This window comes from Kogia breviceps, chromosome 20, assembly GCF_026419965.1.
Source record: "Kogia breviceps isolate mKogBre1 chromosome 20, mKogBre1 haplotype 1, whole genome shotgun sequence".
NCBI classification, from domain to species: domain Eukaryota; kingdom Metazoa; phylum Chordata; class Mammalia; order Artiodactyla; family Physeteridae; genus Kogia; species Kogia breviceps.
The window spans coordinates 4,623,558-4,640,931 of NC_081329.1; the positions used below are offsets into that span (position 1 = coordinate 4,623,558).

Sequence of the window (17,374 nt, forward strand, 5' to 3'; positions counted from 1 at the left end):
TTAAGATGCCATGCCCTTACAATTTATCCACTCAGTGGCTTGTAGATAAAGGGTCAAATGGCCAAGCAGGTCACAAAATAGTCAATTCGTTTTAGTCCCAAGCTTTGACAACTGAAGTAATAGCCTCCAATGAGGCTGTTAATTAGGCAACTTGTGTCATAACATAGGTGTGAGAGTGGAGGTTGCATTGTGCTCCAACATAAGTGTCTGGATAGGTCCATGGGTGGGGAACTGGCGTGACTGGTGTATTACCTAAGCGACTTGACCACATCTGACAAGATTTTCCAATATATCCATTAGTATTAAAAACATAGTTAAATTTCCTTTGTCTAAATCTCAAATGATTCTGAACTCAGGCAGGGAAGATAGAGGTGCAGCATACTGGGATCCTTAAAAACCCATGTATTTATCCAAGTTCAATAATTAGTCCAAGCTGAGACCCGAAAGGCCCGGGAATTTCCCATTCCAGCCCCCTGGTAAGTGGCCCTATGTCCTTCTGGGAAAGCTGGAAAGAAGATTGAGAAGTCACGGGTCCTTCTTTAAGGGGATCTGTTGTGCTCTTTATTTAATCTCACTCTTTGTCTTGAGAAGTGATTTACACCTAAGAATTAGATGAGGTTGCCTTCTACTCTTTTCAGGTGTCAAAGACAGGCTTTTGCTTACAACACCCGCGATTTGTAAGTGGACTCAGACCAAGCTGGACTCTAAGTCATCTGCCCACCCGTTTTAGTCCAAGAGATACCATGGTAAATCAGAAGCGACTAAAAACTCCTTAAGGGGCAAATGATTCTGGTTATCTTTCTGCCCCTGCTGCCTATGTTTGTAACCATAAGCACCTTGTTTCTAGCAGTTCATTGTTGCCACTTATTTTTTTCTCTCTGGGATCCAATCCTCCTCATGGAAATCAGTGAGCCTATATCAACAGCTGCATTGCCACCTTACATAAGGCCGACTGGGGATGTTTTCCCAGGTGCTGTATGGTTTTCTTTTAAATAAAAATATATATTAAACATTTTTATTTGGAAATAATTTCAAACTTACAGCAAAGGTGCAAAGATAAGCCTATACGAAGAACAACAAATGCCCTTTACCCTGGTTCACTTATTTTTAATAGTTTGCTCCGTTTGCTTTATCAATGGACTCTCCCGCTCAGCTTTTGGGAGCAAGTTGCATACCTCTGGGTCTTTTGCCACTAAAACCTTATTTCCTAAGCAAAAAGATATATTCTCATGTAACAACTGTGCAGTTATCATCTTCAGTAAATTTAACATAAATTTCATACTTTTGTTCATCTATCATCTATTTTCCAATTTGGTCCATTGACCCAATAATGTTCTGTTGAATTTGCTTGGCCTCCAGTATACACTGTAGTCTAGGGTTAGGTATTGCACTCAGTTGTCATGTGTTTTTGAGACTCATTGAATTTGGAACACCTCTAAAGCCTTTCTTTTTCTTTTATCACTATTTTTCCTATTTATTACTATTATTAACATGTGTGCAGAATACAATCCTCCCCTACCTTTCAAAAAACAGAAGAGAATGTTCCTCATTTTGAGTTTGTTCGATGTCTCCTCATGATTCAATTTAGATTATGTATTCCTAGGCAGAACACTACATAAAGGACATTGTGATTTGATGTCCTTCTCAGGGTATCAAATCGAGAGACATACAATGTCAATCTACATCTTTATCACCCTGTGAAAGTGTCTGATTTCTTCACCTGGCCATGCAGTGACTAAACAATCTAGAGGGACAATTTAAGATCATACAAATATTTTGCTCCTTATCAAAATTTGTCCCGCTGATTTTAGCATCAATTGATGATTCTTGCCTGTACCAATATTTACTACATTACTATAATTCCACAATTCCCTTCACACTTACCAATCAACATTTGGCGTTCTTCTAAAGCAAGAGCCCCTCTCCTCTTTCTTTTCTTTCTCTCTCTCTCTCTCTCTCTTTCTTTCTTTCTTCTCTATATAAGTACATATCTTACATATATATATATATATATAAAACCATACATATTTTCTGTATAACTCTATACCAAAATATACAAGTAAACATATATATGAAGGTGAATATATATATATATATTTAATATATTTTAGTGTGGACTCATAGTTTCCCATTTTTTTACCCCAGTGGTTTATAACCAATTTATTTCTAAATGCTAGATATCTAATGCTAAAGCCCCCTCAAAAGAAATTCTTGCATAATAGATTGAGTGATTTAGGAGCACATCAAATAAATCCATTCCATTCTTATCTTTCTAAGTTTTAAAATTCCTTCTTCCATATTATCCTAAAAATTTTAGGCATCTCATCTTCATTTAGTGCAGGCCACCCACTGAGTCCATATCCCAGTTGACCAACCAAGCCAACATTTAATACCATATTGGGAAGTTGATGTTAGCCCAGTGAGCATATAATCCCTGGTAGGTACACCCATATTGCTATAATTGGCCTGATCAATAGTTATATTTCTTTTTCCTTTGTCTAGCCCTCTGGGAACCATTCTCACACACAGTCCTCAGCTTTCTGCCAATATATATTAGCAGAGTCATGGATCCATCTTGATACGTGATGCACCTTCTTCCACGCCAGACGGTATTTGTCTCGTTGGGACAAGCTGGGACCTCACTCTCGGTCATAGCTACAGGGTGCAGTAGAGGCAGAGTTGAGGGAAAGGAACTGTCATCCCTTTGAGAAGTGAAGGTATCACAGGGTCTCCACATGAGTCAAGGCTTGTTTCATCAGAGAGGGAAGAACCGTTGGCCGAGGTATTTTCACTGGTCTTTGGGGATACAGAGTGGTCAAGTGCATTTGAATCCACCAAATGTCCTCAGGCAGGACTCCACTCTCTCTTAATAAATGCTCAAGTTTGACATACAAACCATGGCAAGGCTTTGCATTCAATTTATGTTGTGATTTAGCAAATTAGAGGAACTGATTCTGTCTGATTTCTGGCTATGTCAGTCTTGAGGCTGCAAGAGATCATGATAAATGTTCCTTAATTTTCTAACCATGTCTTGGGCTGAGAATTTAAAACTCAGAGAGTGTGTTCCTTCTCCTCCTAATACAATGTAAAAACAGGATCCACTCCAAATATCTTAAAGAGGAAAAGATGAAATGTAGAGAATTATAGGCTTACGTTAAGGAAGACTGGAAGGACAGATTGTAGTTGAGGCACCAGAAATGACTTCCACCATCAGGGGCAGATCCTCAGGGGACCGATTCCACTGGAACTGAGAGTGGCCGTCGTGCAGGAACCAGGGATCCGGTCTCACAAAGCTAGCGCCATACTGCCTCTGACGCAACTCCTATCGAAACCAAAGAAGCAGGAAAAAGGACAGTTAAGAAGGCAGAAAATCTTCAAATTTCCATGACCTTGTTTGTTAGGAAAACGTCAAAAGGGGCAAGAAATGGTTTCGAACTCATTTTCACTTTACAAATCTCACTCGAGTGCATTCAATCTGAGGAAACTAATTTGCATCCAGAACCCTAGTTGCCATGGATAAATGTTGTTTTCAGTTTTCCCAAACCTCAGTCAGAGATAGGGTAGAAATCTAGGCTGAACAAGCCAACCACAGTATTTAGCACGGTCCACCATCGAGAACTGCCACACCTGGACTCACAATCAAAACCCATTTACCTATTTTTAATGAGAGTTGTAAGCAGCAAATACTTGATTCAATGCTCATAGTGTGTACGTATAAACCATACTCCTGAAATTCATAAAACAGATGATTCCAACTCCTCCAGACTTAAGTGTATGACACCTCTTTTCCTCTTTTGTTTAATAGTCTTAAATCATAAAAGTAAATGGTACCCAGCTCATGGCTAAAGGGATTTTGATATTTCGTTTTATACTTAATGGTAATGCAGTTTTCTTTTCTAACAAAGCCTTGGTATGTTAAAGTTAATCAACCAATAATTACATTTATTGCAATTAATATATTGCAATTAATATATTTGCAATTAATTAATTAATATAAATTACAATGAATATATTTGCACTTCAGGCACAGCAAGACCCAGCCGATCTTTCAACAACGTGGTATGGAAGATCCAGTCCAACCCTCGGTAAGGAAGAGTCTTATCTCCTCACAGAGGTAGCTGGGCTAATCTGAGTGTGCGGACCATACGACATCCTCTTGACTGTTAACTAACAGACTGGCTAACTTGAGATACCTGTTGATATAGGTCCCATGTAAACATATCTGTTGTTGCTTTTATCAGTAACTGCATTTTTAACTGAAGTAGAAATTCATGGGGAAAAAAGGAAAAACACAACTGTAGACTAATTGGCTTTGAAGCTCTGGGGGATTCATTTTATTATGGAAGATTCAACTGAAAGATAAATGCACATACACAGCATGAAAAGTATCGACCACGCGGAAACCACAGGAGAAAGCTCAGTTGGCTTGTGAAGCTATCTGATGCAGAGGTGCACAGACATAAACTAACTTTTATTGTGTTTGTTTTATTTATACTTGTTTATTTCTTCAAAGCAAGGACTTATTATTTGCAAAAGAATTCACTGAAACGGAACAAAGACTAAGAGAAGAAACTTTAAAGTGTCTTTCTAATATCTTATTTGAAGGTTTTCATTTTGTGGCAAATTATTTTGTTGCATTTTGCATTTTAACTTATGCTTGCAAATGTTTACTAGTTAACACATTAACCTTTGTAATTCTTGCCTAAGAATATCTATTCCCCAAGCTCTGTTGTGAAAAGAATCTCCTTTATATAATAAAGTAAGGTGGGTATATATTAGAGTCAAGTTTCAGTTATTATCTGGCCTTTTGTATAGGAGTAGTTGACCCTCAAGAATACCTTTCCAAGGCAAAGCCCTCTGACTGCTTTGTAGCAATCAAATACCAATGGTGTCACAGGGAAAAACCACATCTTCACTTCTGATTGAGTGTCTAGAAGATTCACTCCATTCTCCAAATCTCTCTGAACAATGTAGATTGATCTTTGGAAGAGATAATGTTAACAGATATATGGCACAAAGTTTTAAGCATTATTTCATATGGTATTTTTAAATTTACTGAAAATAAGTATTTTCAATTATATCACAAAAATCACAATTCTGACCCCAACTACAGATATGGAAGATGACACATACAAAAGTATCACTATAAGGAAACAGAAGAGGTAGCTGAGAGAAGGGTGATGTGACCTTAGGAGCTGCGAGCAGGGCAGGGAGGGGGAAGGAGATCATGTCGGGCTTTGGTGACTGTTTAACCATTTTTATTTCAATTGGAAGTCACTCTAAGATTTTAGCAGGGATATGACATGATCCTATTTATGTTTTACAAATATCAGTCTGCTTTTAATACTTTTATAGCAATAAATTTCGTGATGATTTTTTAAAACTAATTAATTATTTAAAAAATTTTTGGCTGTGTTGGTTCTTCGTTGCTGTGCGCGGGCTTTCTCTAGTTGCGGCAAGTGGGGGCTACTCCTCGTTGCGGTGTGAGGGCTCTAGGCGTGTGGACTTCAGTAGTTGTGGCGCCCAGGCTCAGTAGTTGTGGCTCGTGGGCTCAGTAGTTGTGGCTCACAGGCTCCAGAGCACAGGCTCAGTAGTTGTGGTGCACAGGCTCAGCTGGTCTGCAGCATGTGGGATCTTCCCGGACCAGGGCTTGAACCCGTGTCCCCTGCACTGGCAGGCGAATTCTTAACCACTGCACCACCAGAGAAGCCCTGTCGTGATGATTAATAGCACATTTTTCACAGAGTATTTATCCCTTTTAACAGATGTTTTCTTCATGATTTCAGCTAGTTCACTTGTAGCACAGACACCATGTGAAAGATGCTTTTAAACACAGAAACCTTCTTTAAAACTGTTTCTGAATGAAGATGGGTTTTAACATAAATAACTGATATGTATAAAAAGCAAATTTAGAAGATCTGTACATGTTACTAGGAAATAGAAGATATGTGACAAATATTATTAAGTGCTTCACAGTGTTGTTGATAAAAGTTACAATGTGGCTAAACAGTTCTTGTTGTAGGTTAGGTGCATGTTAACATTAGTGTATTAAAATATTTAGACAATATTTGCTATAAAGAATACTGATGTAGCAATATACAATTATGTAATTAAAATGATATAATAAACTATTATCAATACATAACTCTATAATATATAATATTATAATAAACAGACTCAGGTTTACTATTTAACTCATAGTTTAAATATAATAAGTTAAAAGGCAAAAAAATGCCAGCATTTTAGTAGAATGCAGTAAGAAGAATGCCTATTCTGGCCTGTATAAGGAACTGGTAAGACTAACAGTTTTGTACAGACACTGCATGTTTTTTGCAAAACCACCACATAGAAAAAGAACGTAGCTACCTTTGGGTGCTGGGTGTTTGTATCTCATTCACACACACAAGTTGTCTTTTGGAATCAGAAGTAAAAACCGTGGCCTGTAGCACTGGTCGAACGCAGGAGCTATTGCTCTAACAAAGAGTAGTTCTCTACCTGAGCTGGTAGGCGATGGGCGCTAACTCCTCTCTGAATAAGCAGCGCGGGCTCGCGGTCCCACAGCGCCCCCTGGAGGACGACGGCAAAGCCGCAGCCCGTCAGGCCGCAGGAGGAAAGCGAGGACCCCGTGATGCTGATGAGCATTTCTGAGAAGGAGGCTCTACGGGCAGGAAGTACCGCGGAGAGCTGCAAGGTGACAGGACAGACAGCCAGAGACACGGCGTACTGCAGTCGGTTCATGATTCTAACCCCCGAGAACGTTACAACTGGTAAGGGCAGGTGGCGCAGGTGAATTACCTCCTGATAACAGTCAGGGAAATCCTTCACAAGATTTGAATGCCTATCAGGACATGTGGAAATATTTGGCTTGTGATCATTAAAGCATGAAGGCCAGTTTTTTAAAAAGGATATATTATTGAATCTGCCACCTGTCAACTCTGAGAATGCAAACGAAAAGAAGCCTATGAATACGGCCCAGAATGTGTGCTCATGATTCTGCGGTTACCGTCAAAGGCTGTCCTGGTGGTTAATTTGCTGCTGATAAATTTTTGATACAGCCAAATTATCATCGGGTTTTCACCACTGTACGGGAGATTGTTTCTTCATATTTTAAGGTGACCTAAAAATACAGAATACTCAAAAGATAAGCGGGAAATATTATTAGCCAGATCCCTATTCTTTTTAATTACGCACAGATGCAATTATTCTTTTAGATGGGGTTGGAGAAGAGATGCTCCTGAAGTACTGGAAATCCTGCAAATGTAAATTAGGGGTGCAGGGGACAACTGGTTTATCAACAAGAGACATAAAATAGCAAGGAACATTTTCAGGCCATGGCAAGGGGGTGTAAAGAGGTGTATTGGACCCTTCTTTGCCCGGGATTTCTGTGGGTTTTTGGTTCCCTGCCAATCACTGTGTCGGGGCAGCTTGCTCAGTGCACCTTGATAACACCATGGCATGTCTTCCGGTTTTAGCTTAAAGCCTCTTGTTGAAAGTGTGAGTTAATATTGGTTCGAATACTACATTCATGTGATAATAAAATAATGCCAGAGCAAGGCTGTCTACTTCACTTTCCAACCACAGCAGGCATTGAATCCACAGCCTCCAAAATGAATTATTTTCACTTAAGTACTTATGTAACTAGGCATAAGATCATAGAACTTTAAAAAGTTCTAAAGACTAATATTTTATGAAGCACGTACCTCTGCACATAGGGACTATGGTAATAAAACAGACACGGACTTTCTCCTTCACGGAACCTAGAGGATAATTATTAATCTTACAGCAGCCATGGATTTGGTTAATTTGTTGCTTGTATTTGCATTTTTAAGAAAGTTTAGAATGTTTAAAAAGATTGGCTTTGGGTAGAAAGTGAGATACCTGAGGTTTATTTCAGGCAAGTGCAGAGTCAGGATCCTGTAGTAACGACTAGGACGGAGCCACTCCAGGTAAGGATGGAGATGACGTGGGTCATTGTCGTGGCCCGGCGTTCAGCCTCATGGAGTGGATTATCCAATTTGAGCCTCACCTTGTCTGATGAAGTAGGTGTTCTCACTATCCTCCCAGTACTCAGGGAGTTTGAGGTTGAGCTGCAATTAAATCAACTGTCCAACGTCACACAACTACTAAGTATATATTTTAGTATTTCTCACCCAATTAAAAATCTAGAAAGTGGAAGATTTTCAGAAAGAAATAATTAAAATAATTAGGGCTTCAATACACACAAATAAATATTAGGAAAACCACAGAGATGCCAATGTCAGGCATCATGATGTGACTCAATAACTGTCACTACCCTCTGTGTACTTTGTTTTACTGCTCTTACAGACCACCAACTATTTCCTGCTAACGCTCATTCCAGAAAGAAGTCTTCAGAATATTATCATGATTAGACATGAAGCTGCAAGGTGGAACTGCCCGTCAGGAATAATCTCCTGGTTTTCAAAAACAATCTCTTTTAAACTGTTTGTACACAAGTCATTCAGCCAAGAGCAGGACATCAGAAATCCGTAGCAGGAGGCAGATGGGAGGTCAGAGCGGATTACCGCAGTCAGTGGGCACTCAGCGAAAGGAAGCTTATAAAGTGAAAAAAAAACCAACAACGAAAAACACCCAAAAAGGCTTTGCCTCCTCTTATTCATAGTAAAATGCTGACACAACTTTCATTTTAGTGCTATGAAAAGTGCTGTTGGACTTCACCATATGGGACTGAGTACAATAAATATGTTATATATTGGTTCTTAGGAAAGGAAGATGTAGAATATCCTCTTTGTAAGAATCATATTTTTATGAGCCTGCTGAAGAGTAGCCGAATGTTGAATAAAATCACGAATTCTCAAGACCATCGTAATCAGAGTAGGCAGAGTATATATTTGCTCAGGGAAACATCTGTTAAGGAATTTCTCCTGAGTCTCATCAGTAGTTGGCAAGCTTTACTGCTTTAACTATGTTTTCATCATTGGCCTGTCGGCAGAATAGTTTACACTACTTGTCCTTCTAGCATTAATTCAGTGGTGAAGAAAGCCTTTTTAATGGCCTGCCTTTGTTGATAACGCTCACAACAAAATTTAAATGATAAATTCACTCCCTGATTTGTATTTTATTGAATTGTATTCTTGAATTTTATATACATGCAGAGAGATCTAGAAAGGATATAAATAGTAAGCTATGAAATGAGTGTGAATCAACTGTGGTGTTAAAATGGACAGCTTAGCTACTTTTGGAATATTACAGAAGCTGTGTCTTTACCTTGTAACATTTTGTTCGCAGAGATCATGCCATAATTTCTGATACTTCTCAGTGAAATTATTGAAGTTGGGTAAATTATATACATAGAAAAACCTTCTTTGGTCCAAGTAGAGGCACTTTCAGGCAAAATATACTGTCACCAAACTCTCAAATCAATAATAGGAAGTAAAGCATTTTCTGGAAAAAGAGAAGAAAGCCAAAAAAATCACCTTCTTTGATACATTTATCTCATAGATGTATATTGCAGGTGGCATACTTGAAATGTAGGATGGGCTCTTTGGGGATATGCTTGACGTTAAATACATCTGTGAACAGGATGAAGTTATTTTCTTTCTAGTCTCCATTCGGTGCTTCCCATGTGTCATGTAGCCAGTAAAAGGCTGTCTTGATAAACCCATTTATATTTTGTTGCATAATGTTTACAGTTGATTTGCAAGGGATTAAGTTTTGCAATGCTGTTAAGAACACGTAACATGAACTATACCCTCTTAAGAAAATGTTAAGAGCGCGATTTCGTGTTGTCACCTCTGAGCACTCTATGGTACAGCAGACCTCTAGGATTGATTGATTTTGTATAAATGAAACTTTGTACCTGTGGAACAGCAACCCTCCATTTCCCCTCTCCCCCGGCTCCTGGTAACCACCGTTCTACTCTCTGCTTCCATGGAGTCTGACTACTTTAGACTCCTTATATAACTGGAATCACGTGGTCTTTGTCCTTCTGCGACTGGCTTATTTCACTTAGCATCATGCGCTCTGGGCTCATACATGTTGCACGCGGCAGGCTTTCCTTCTTTTTGAAGACTAAATGATATTCCATTCTGTGTATATACGTATTTTCTTCATCCATTCATCTGTTGATGGATATTTAGGTTGTTTCCATATCTTGGCTATCGTGAATAATGCTGCAATAAACATGGAGATGCAGATATCGGGTTGAGATCCCGATTTCAATTTGAGGATGTGGAGAGACTGGAACCCTTGCACGCTTTTGGTGGGAATGTTAAGTAGTGCAGCTGCTATGGAAAACAGTATCGCGGTTCCTCAAAAAATTAAAAATAGGAGTACCATATGATCCAGCAATCCCACTTCTGGCTATATATGCAATGGAATTATTTTTGTATGGCACTTGCTAAAACCATATCAAAATATCATATAATTACTATTACAGAAAAAGATTTCCGTTTTCTCGAACACTTTATCTGGTCAAAATATTAATATAACTTGGCCAACAATAAGCATGGACGAGAATGAATGTACTATTTCCGTTGTGTGCAATATCAACCTGCAGTTGCTGATGGTATTACGTTTCAGTAACCGTTTAGGTCATCAATCTCTCCAAGCACCTTTCAGAGTGCTTGATGACAGTGGAAACACCAAGCTGTGCTACATTTAAAAATGATGAATCTGTCCAGGTAAAGCTCTGCCCTTTGCCTGTCATAATGTATCACCATTTTGTTTACAAATGGGTATTCACTGGCTAAACGGCAACAGGGTACGGGGAATTTTATAAATAGGTGGAATGTTGGCGCTAGCTAATGTCAGAACTTATGTGGTTGAAAGTGCAATTGGAAATCTAGGGAAAAGAATCAGTTCCCTGTGAAATAAATGACTTTGTTAAATTAAAATCATGGTGATCAGTTATTTAAGTGTCAAAAGATGATTTATTTAAAGTATCATGCTCTTCATAGGGTAACTCAATTTTAACTTTAAATTTCCACTCTTCAAAAACAAAGTCTATGTTTTCTACCTAAACATAACTTTACATCATCATACATAATTTTAGTAATTCATAAATTTCAGAGGAATCTCTTTCTGATCTTTGCTGTTGGATTCATTCAGCCATTAGTCACATTATGGCCATGTTATTTAGTTTTGGACAAGAAGCTTTTATTTTTGACAGGAAATTTATTTCCTGAGCACACAATGGAAATGATTGTCTTTAACTCCTCTTTTGCTGATTGATTTATAAGGCAGCTGCATTCACTCCCATGCAAACTTCCTTCTTAATCAAAGGTGGCATTTGATAGATACACAGGAGGAAAGTTCTGCAGTGCTTGCTGTAACTTTTAAATTTTATTTTATTTTTTTGACTTATGTGTTTTGTCCTGTATCTGTGTTTACTATGATAATGAGTTACTTTTGGCTCTATTTTCATCCTGTATTCAATGTACACGGTAAAACCTCATTTTTATCAGCAAATTTTTTAAGCATACAGAAAAGTATGGAAACACTACAATCATCACACCCAGAGAACAACACGAAGCTTTATCAAATCTTTAACAATTTGATACATTCAGATTTTTTAAAGAAATGAAAGATCACAGAAAGAATTGCAGTACTTGGCTACCTTTCCCAGACTGTGTCTCTGCCCTCCATTCATATCTTGTTCACTAGAATGTTTGTAAGTTTCGTGGATGCATTTATACTATTACTGCACAAGGATCTATCCATCCACACTATGTCATGTTTTGTATATTCTCAGTCTTTATACAAATAGTCTGAGACTGTGAATATCATTATTTAACTTGCCATTATTTTTCAGTATTCTGTTTTTGAGTGTTCACCGTGTTAATACATACATACATCCCTGAAAGGTTCATGTTTAGGTCCTGTACATTCTGCTTCTGATGGAGTGCATCACAATTACAATTTATTCATTGAGCAGTTAGGCCTGTGCCCTATCTTTCACTGTTATAAACATGCATGTCATACCATATGTCTGTTTGCCGCACGTGCTAGGATTTCTCTAGAAGAGTACCTCCTTAAATGTTCAAATGTGTGTATCTACAACTTTACCAGGATGGTGCCATATTGCCCTCCAGGGAATGTGTATACACTCTACACTTTTGGCAGTGTATATAAGTTCCCTATTTTTCCACAACCTGACCAATGGTTAATATCATCAAGCACTTTCAATGTTGTCAATCTGATGGATATGAAATAATATTTTGCTATTTTTTTTCATTTCCCTACTTAGAAATGAGCTTGAGTATATTTCCATACAGTTTTCGGACACTGGCTTGTTATTGGATTAACTATTCTTTTTTTCCCTCACTTTTTTGTTTGTTGGCCTATTTTCTTATTAAGAGCTCTTTGTATGTTCTTATACCTAATTCTTAGTCAATTACATGAATTGTAAATAGCCTCTCCCAATTGACAACTGATCTTTTCACTTGTTTATGGTTTCTAGTTGAAGAGTTAAAAAGTTAATGTATTCAAATTGATCAACTTTCTCTTTTCTGTTTTGAGCTTTTGAATTATGTTTAAGAAGCCTTTCTCTACCTTGTAGATATAAAGATATTTACTATGTTTTCTTTCAAAAATTTTACAGAGTAGATCTTTCATTCACTTAGAATGGATTGTGAAGTATATATCTTATTTTATTTTTATTATGTATAATAAAATCTGTTCTCACTGTAACATTTATTGAAAAAAAAACTTTTCATTTATTTCTAATGCCCTTTCTGTCATGTATCAGTTTTCTAAATATTCACAGGTCTGTTTTTGTCCTCTGAATTCTATTGCATATGTCTAATTTATACCTTTATACCAAGGTTTGTCATTTGTTAGGACAAGACCCACTGAGCCATGCAAACTCATGTGGCACCATTGTTCAAATTAGAAAATCTCTCCTCTTCCTCAAGATGTCCTTGGAGACCCCTTGGAGACCCCCTATTTTTTTTTTAACTTATTTTTGTCTCATTGTTCTCCTGTGTGAATTTGGGATAAGCTTGTCAAGTTCTATAAAAAACCCCACTGGAATTTTGCTTGGAATTGAGTTGAAATTAATAATTCATTTGGAGAGAATTATATTTTTATAATATCATGGCTTTTCAACCATGAGCATGATTTATTTCCATTTATGCAAGTCCTTATTAATATTATTCAACATGTTATTATAATTTATGTTAGATTTATTCCTAGTTATTAGAGTTGCATGGAGATTTTGTTTGGCTTTGATACTTGGCCAAAACCAGCTATTTAGTGGAACTTCAACCTCGGTTCTTAATAGACTAAATAGCTGCAAGCCAACTTCAATATAATTTCTGGCATCCCTGAACTTGAGTATGATCAATACTTCTGTGATTTCAAAGGTTTCTTTCATATTTAAATATGGTTACAACATCAGTAATACAAATAAAACATGTTATTTGGATTTTCTGTGAGTATCTGAATATTCATTTACAAATATATGTAAATAATCTAGATGGTACTCAGAAAGAAAATTCTCCTTATGTTGTTTTCATGACGAAAAACTATTTTGAAACAAAAGTGTCTATTTATTATTGCAGAAGCACAATGCTGTAGTAACTAATAATGACTATAAATATTAATACCATGAAGAAAACTACTATAAACTTCCAAATGGTTAAATATGTAGGACAATAAATTTCAGGATTAAGTTAGACTTTGAGAATGAAATCAGCATATTAACAAAGAGTATGTCAGCTACTTAAGATAGAATATTCAATACTTTTTGAATCAACAAATGTTTACACAATTTAAGCAATACAAGGCAGAATGTTGGAGATTACATAACAAATCTAATCTTTGTGCAATTGTTCAGTGTACAGTACTCAAAAATTTAAATGAAGGAAACTAAGAACTCTAATTTTTAGCTATTTAACTAACTTTAAGGCATTTTTCTCCTTAAGAAACTATAATTGAAAACGAATGCCCATTTAATGGTGCAGCTGTTCTGTGTAGTGGCTGCACAAACAACTCAACAGCTGAAATTATGTAGAAATAATATTTCCTGCATTATGAAATTTTAAAAATGATTTAGAGAACAAGCCTTTAACCATTTTCAAGGTTCCTTGGAGAAGTGGTATATTCCAGGGCTGAAGTAGGGAAAATAAGAGATGAGCCTGGAGCATTGATGTCAAAAAGTAAGGAAGAAGTTTTCGGGCTTCCCTGGTGGCGCAGTGGTTGAGAGTCTGCCTGCCAATGCAGGGGACACAGGTTCGAGCCCTGGTCCGGGAAGATCCCACATGCCGCAGAGCAACTAGGCCCGTGAGCCACAATTACTGACCCTGAGCGTCTGGAGCCTGTGCTCCGCAACAAGAGAGGCCAGGATAGGGAGAGGCCCACGCACCGCGATGAAGAGTGGTCCCCGCTTGCCACAACTAGAGAAAGCCCGCGCACAGAAACGGAGACCCAACACAGCCATAAATAAATACTGTTTTTAAAAAAAGTAAGGAAGTTCTCAAAAAGCAATGGGGCAGATCGCAAGGGCAAAGGAGCCAACTTGAGGAGGTCCTGTTGCCCAAAGGTGTAGCAATTGCAGGAACAAAATGAATAATGAACCTATAGAATTTAAAAATCTATGAGTCCATACTAATATGAACAAATAAGTAAATAGGTGGGAAGAAAGAAGGTTCTCTTACAGAAAAATTCCAATGAATAAATATATGAGAGAGGGAAACTGGATTGCCGTTAGAACACCATGGGAATCATTATTTCAGGCAAGAGTTGCCAGTGCATACTCAAATTCCTAGGCAAAAATTAGAAGAGAAACAGGATATTTGCCTAGTGTCAAGAAGTCTCCCTTAAGATATTTGATTAGAAGGGGGAAAATTATAACTTCAGAGTGAAAAATTATGGCAGACACCAGCTTAAGCAAGTGACATGTCCAATAATAAGACATATGGGCATTATGTGCTCCCTGACAAGACGTACTGAAAAGAGCACAGCATAATTGTGGTATTCTTGCCCCCAATGCATAAACTCCATCTGATCATGAGAAAACATCAGGCAAATCCAAACTGAGAGACACAAAATAACTGACCCGTAGTCTCCAAAAGTGTGATGCTGGTGAAAGACAAGGAAAGACTGATGAACTGTCACAGATTGGAGAGGACCAAATAAAGTCTTCAATTGTGTTGTACAAATGCTAATTTCTTAGTTTAATGATTATGTTTATGATGTTAACATAAAAGCAAGTTGGAGGGGGGTGTATGAAACTGTGTTATTTGTGCTATTTCTGCAATATTTCTGTAAGTTTAAAATTATGTGAAGATAAAAATTTAACCAAAATGTACATATTTTATATTGTTTGTATGCAGGATTTCTATATACGTACTAGAACAAACATGTACTTTTGAACATTAAATCTTTGATTATTTGGTTTAATCGGTTTCTGTTATAGCTGTATTAAAATTCCCCACTATGATTGTGGAATTATTAGTTTCTGCTAATAATTCTTTCTGGTTTTGCTTTATGTATTTTGAAGCTGTTTGGTTAGGTGCATACAAGGTCATAGTTTTTCTATTTCATGAAGATTCTGTGTTCCTTTTATCCCTATTAATGCCTTTTACCTTTAATATTATTTCATCGAATTTTAATATTACTAGAAATATCTTTAATTATTATTAGCACAGTGTACTTTTCCAATTCTTTTATTTTCTTTCTGTATGTTTCTGTTTTATATATATTTCTAGCAAGAAGTTTATAGATGGATTAGATTGTAGTCACAATTTTTATCTTTTCATATAAAAGTTTAATCTGTTAGTATTTATTATAATTACTGATATATCACAGCTATACAAATACTTTATTTTGTGTTTTTATCTTTGGCAGTGTTCCACAATATGCACTCTCCCTTTCTTCTGAATGAACAGACCTCTTAGCTGGGCACATGGCTGACTGCAAGAAATATTACATGTTCCAGCCACCCTGGAGTTAAGTGTGAGTATGTAACTACATTTTGGCCAATGGGATATAAAGCGTACAGCCTTCCAGAGTCTTTATTAAGAGACAATGGAGGATGTTCTTGCTTTCTTCTTCTTCTTCTTCTTCTTCTTCTTCTTCTTCTTCTTCTTCTTCTTCTTCTTCTTCTTCTTCTTCTTCTTCTTCTTCTTCCTTCTTCCTCTTCTTCTTCTTCCTCTCCTTCTCCTTCTCCTTCTCCTTCTCCTTCTCCTTCTCCTTCTTCTTCTTCTTCTTTTATTTTGGTCCTTTCCAACATTATTGTGCCTGGTATATGGATGCTTCCTTAGACCATGTAGACCAGGACCACATCCCAGGGATGGCTGAATGGTGACTTGAATAGTCTTTCAGGACAGCATTGAACTGTGTGACCATAGCAGCTCTGGACTTCTTATCTCTGGACATTTATGTGATTAATGTGAGCACAAAATAAACATCTTCCATATTTAAATCTATATCTGTGTGTGTGTGTCTCTGTGTGTGTGTTTCTCGTAGCTGAATCCAATCTTAAGAAATCTATCTTTTGCACTGTAATTTTTCTCCTCTGTGACTTCTTTGGGGTTGATAATTTTCTACACTCCCTTCTTTTTCTCTGTATGCATGGAGAAGAATATAGATCTTATTTTTGTCAGCAAACATACTTAATTATATAGTTTAAAATAAAGTCTCAAGTTATTTCTACCTTCTCTTAAGCAAGACACAGACCATATTATAGTCAAGTAGACACTGGATTTGCCTGTTTCCATTTGGTTATTGTTACCTAGATGCATTGCTGACCAGTGGAAATTTCTGTTACGATAGAAATGTCTGAACTCTCCAGTGGGGTAGTCACATACGACTGCTGAGCACCTGAAATGTGTTTAGTGTGACTGAGGAAATGAATTTTTAATTTAAATTAATTTAAAATTATGTTTTAAGAGCTACAATTGACTAGTAGCTAAAATATCAGACTATGCAGGTAGAGTTTAAATTATCATTTTATCTCCATCATTTAAACAAAAGATGAGTCAAGACATACCTAAGCTGTACTCTCTGCCTGGGAGTCCTGTCCCTCTTCTGCTATGACAATCCTATACATTTCCAGGTCTACCTTAAATCCCATTATCATTCAGTACTTACCCTCCTTTCCTCACAGAGTCACAAAATATTCTATCTCAAATCATCTAATCTAAGCCCTTTATTGGACAGAAGGGGAAAAATAGACTAAGTGAGTTAAATCAGGATTATTAACTTTAATTAGTTTTATGTGACATTTTGTACTCTGTCCTGGCTTTTGAAAAGTTAATTTCAACATTCTTGTATACTATGACTACACTAAATATTGCCCATAATAACTGTATATTGATTAAGGATTAGAAATATTCTTTTTTGTATTGAGAAATTTTTATGGTATGTTATTCTATAAATCTGATAAGAAGTG

General features: G+C 37.0%; 1 protein-coding gene across 5 annotated transcripts in view; it reads right to left on the reverse strand.

The window, feature by feature from the left end:
* The window catches only part of NEIL3 (nei like DNA glycosylase 3), a 389,514-nt gene that overhangs the window by 74,414 nt on the left and 297,726 nt on the right, over positions 1–17,374 (reverse strand). For all 5 annotated transcript variants that reach the window (XM_067022467.1, XM_067022468.1, XM_067022466.1 and 2 more), the window contains one exon: positions 3,154–3,322. The gene's annotated coding sequence lies outside the window, so the exon portion shown is untranslated. The remainder of the gene's footprint in view (positions 1–3,153; positions 3,323–17,374) is intronic.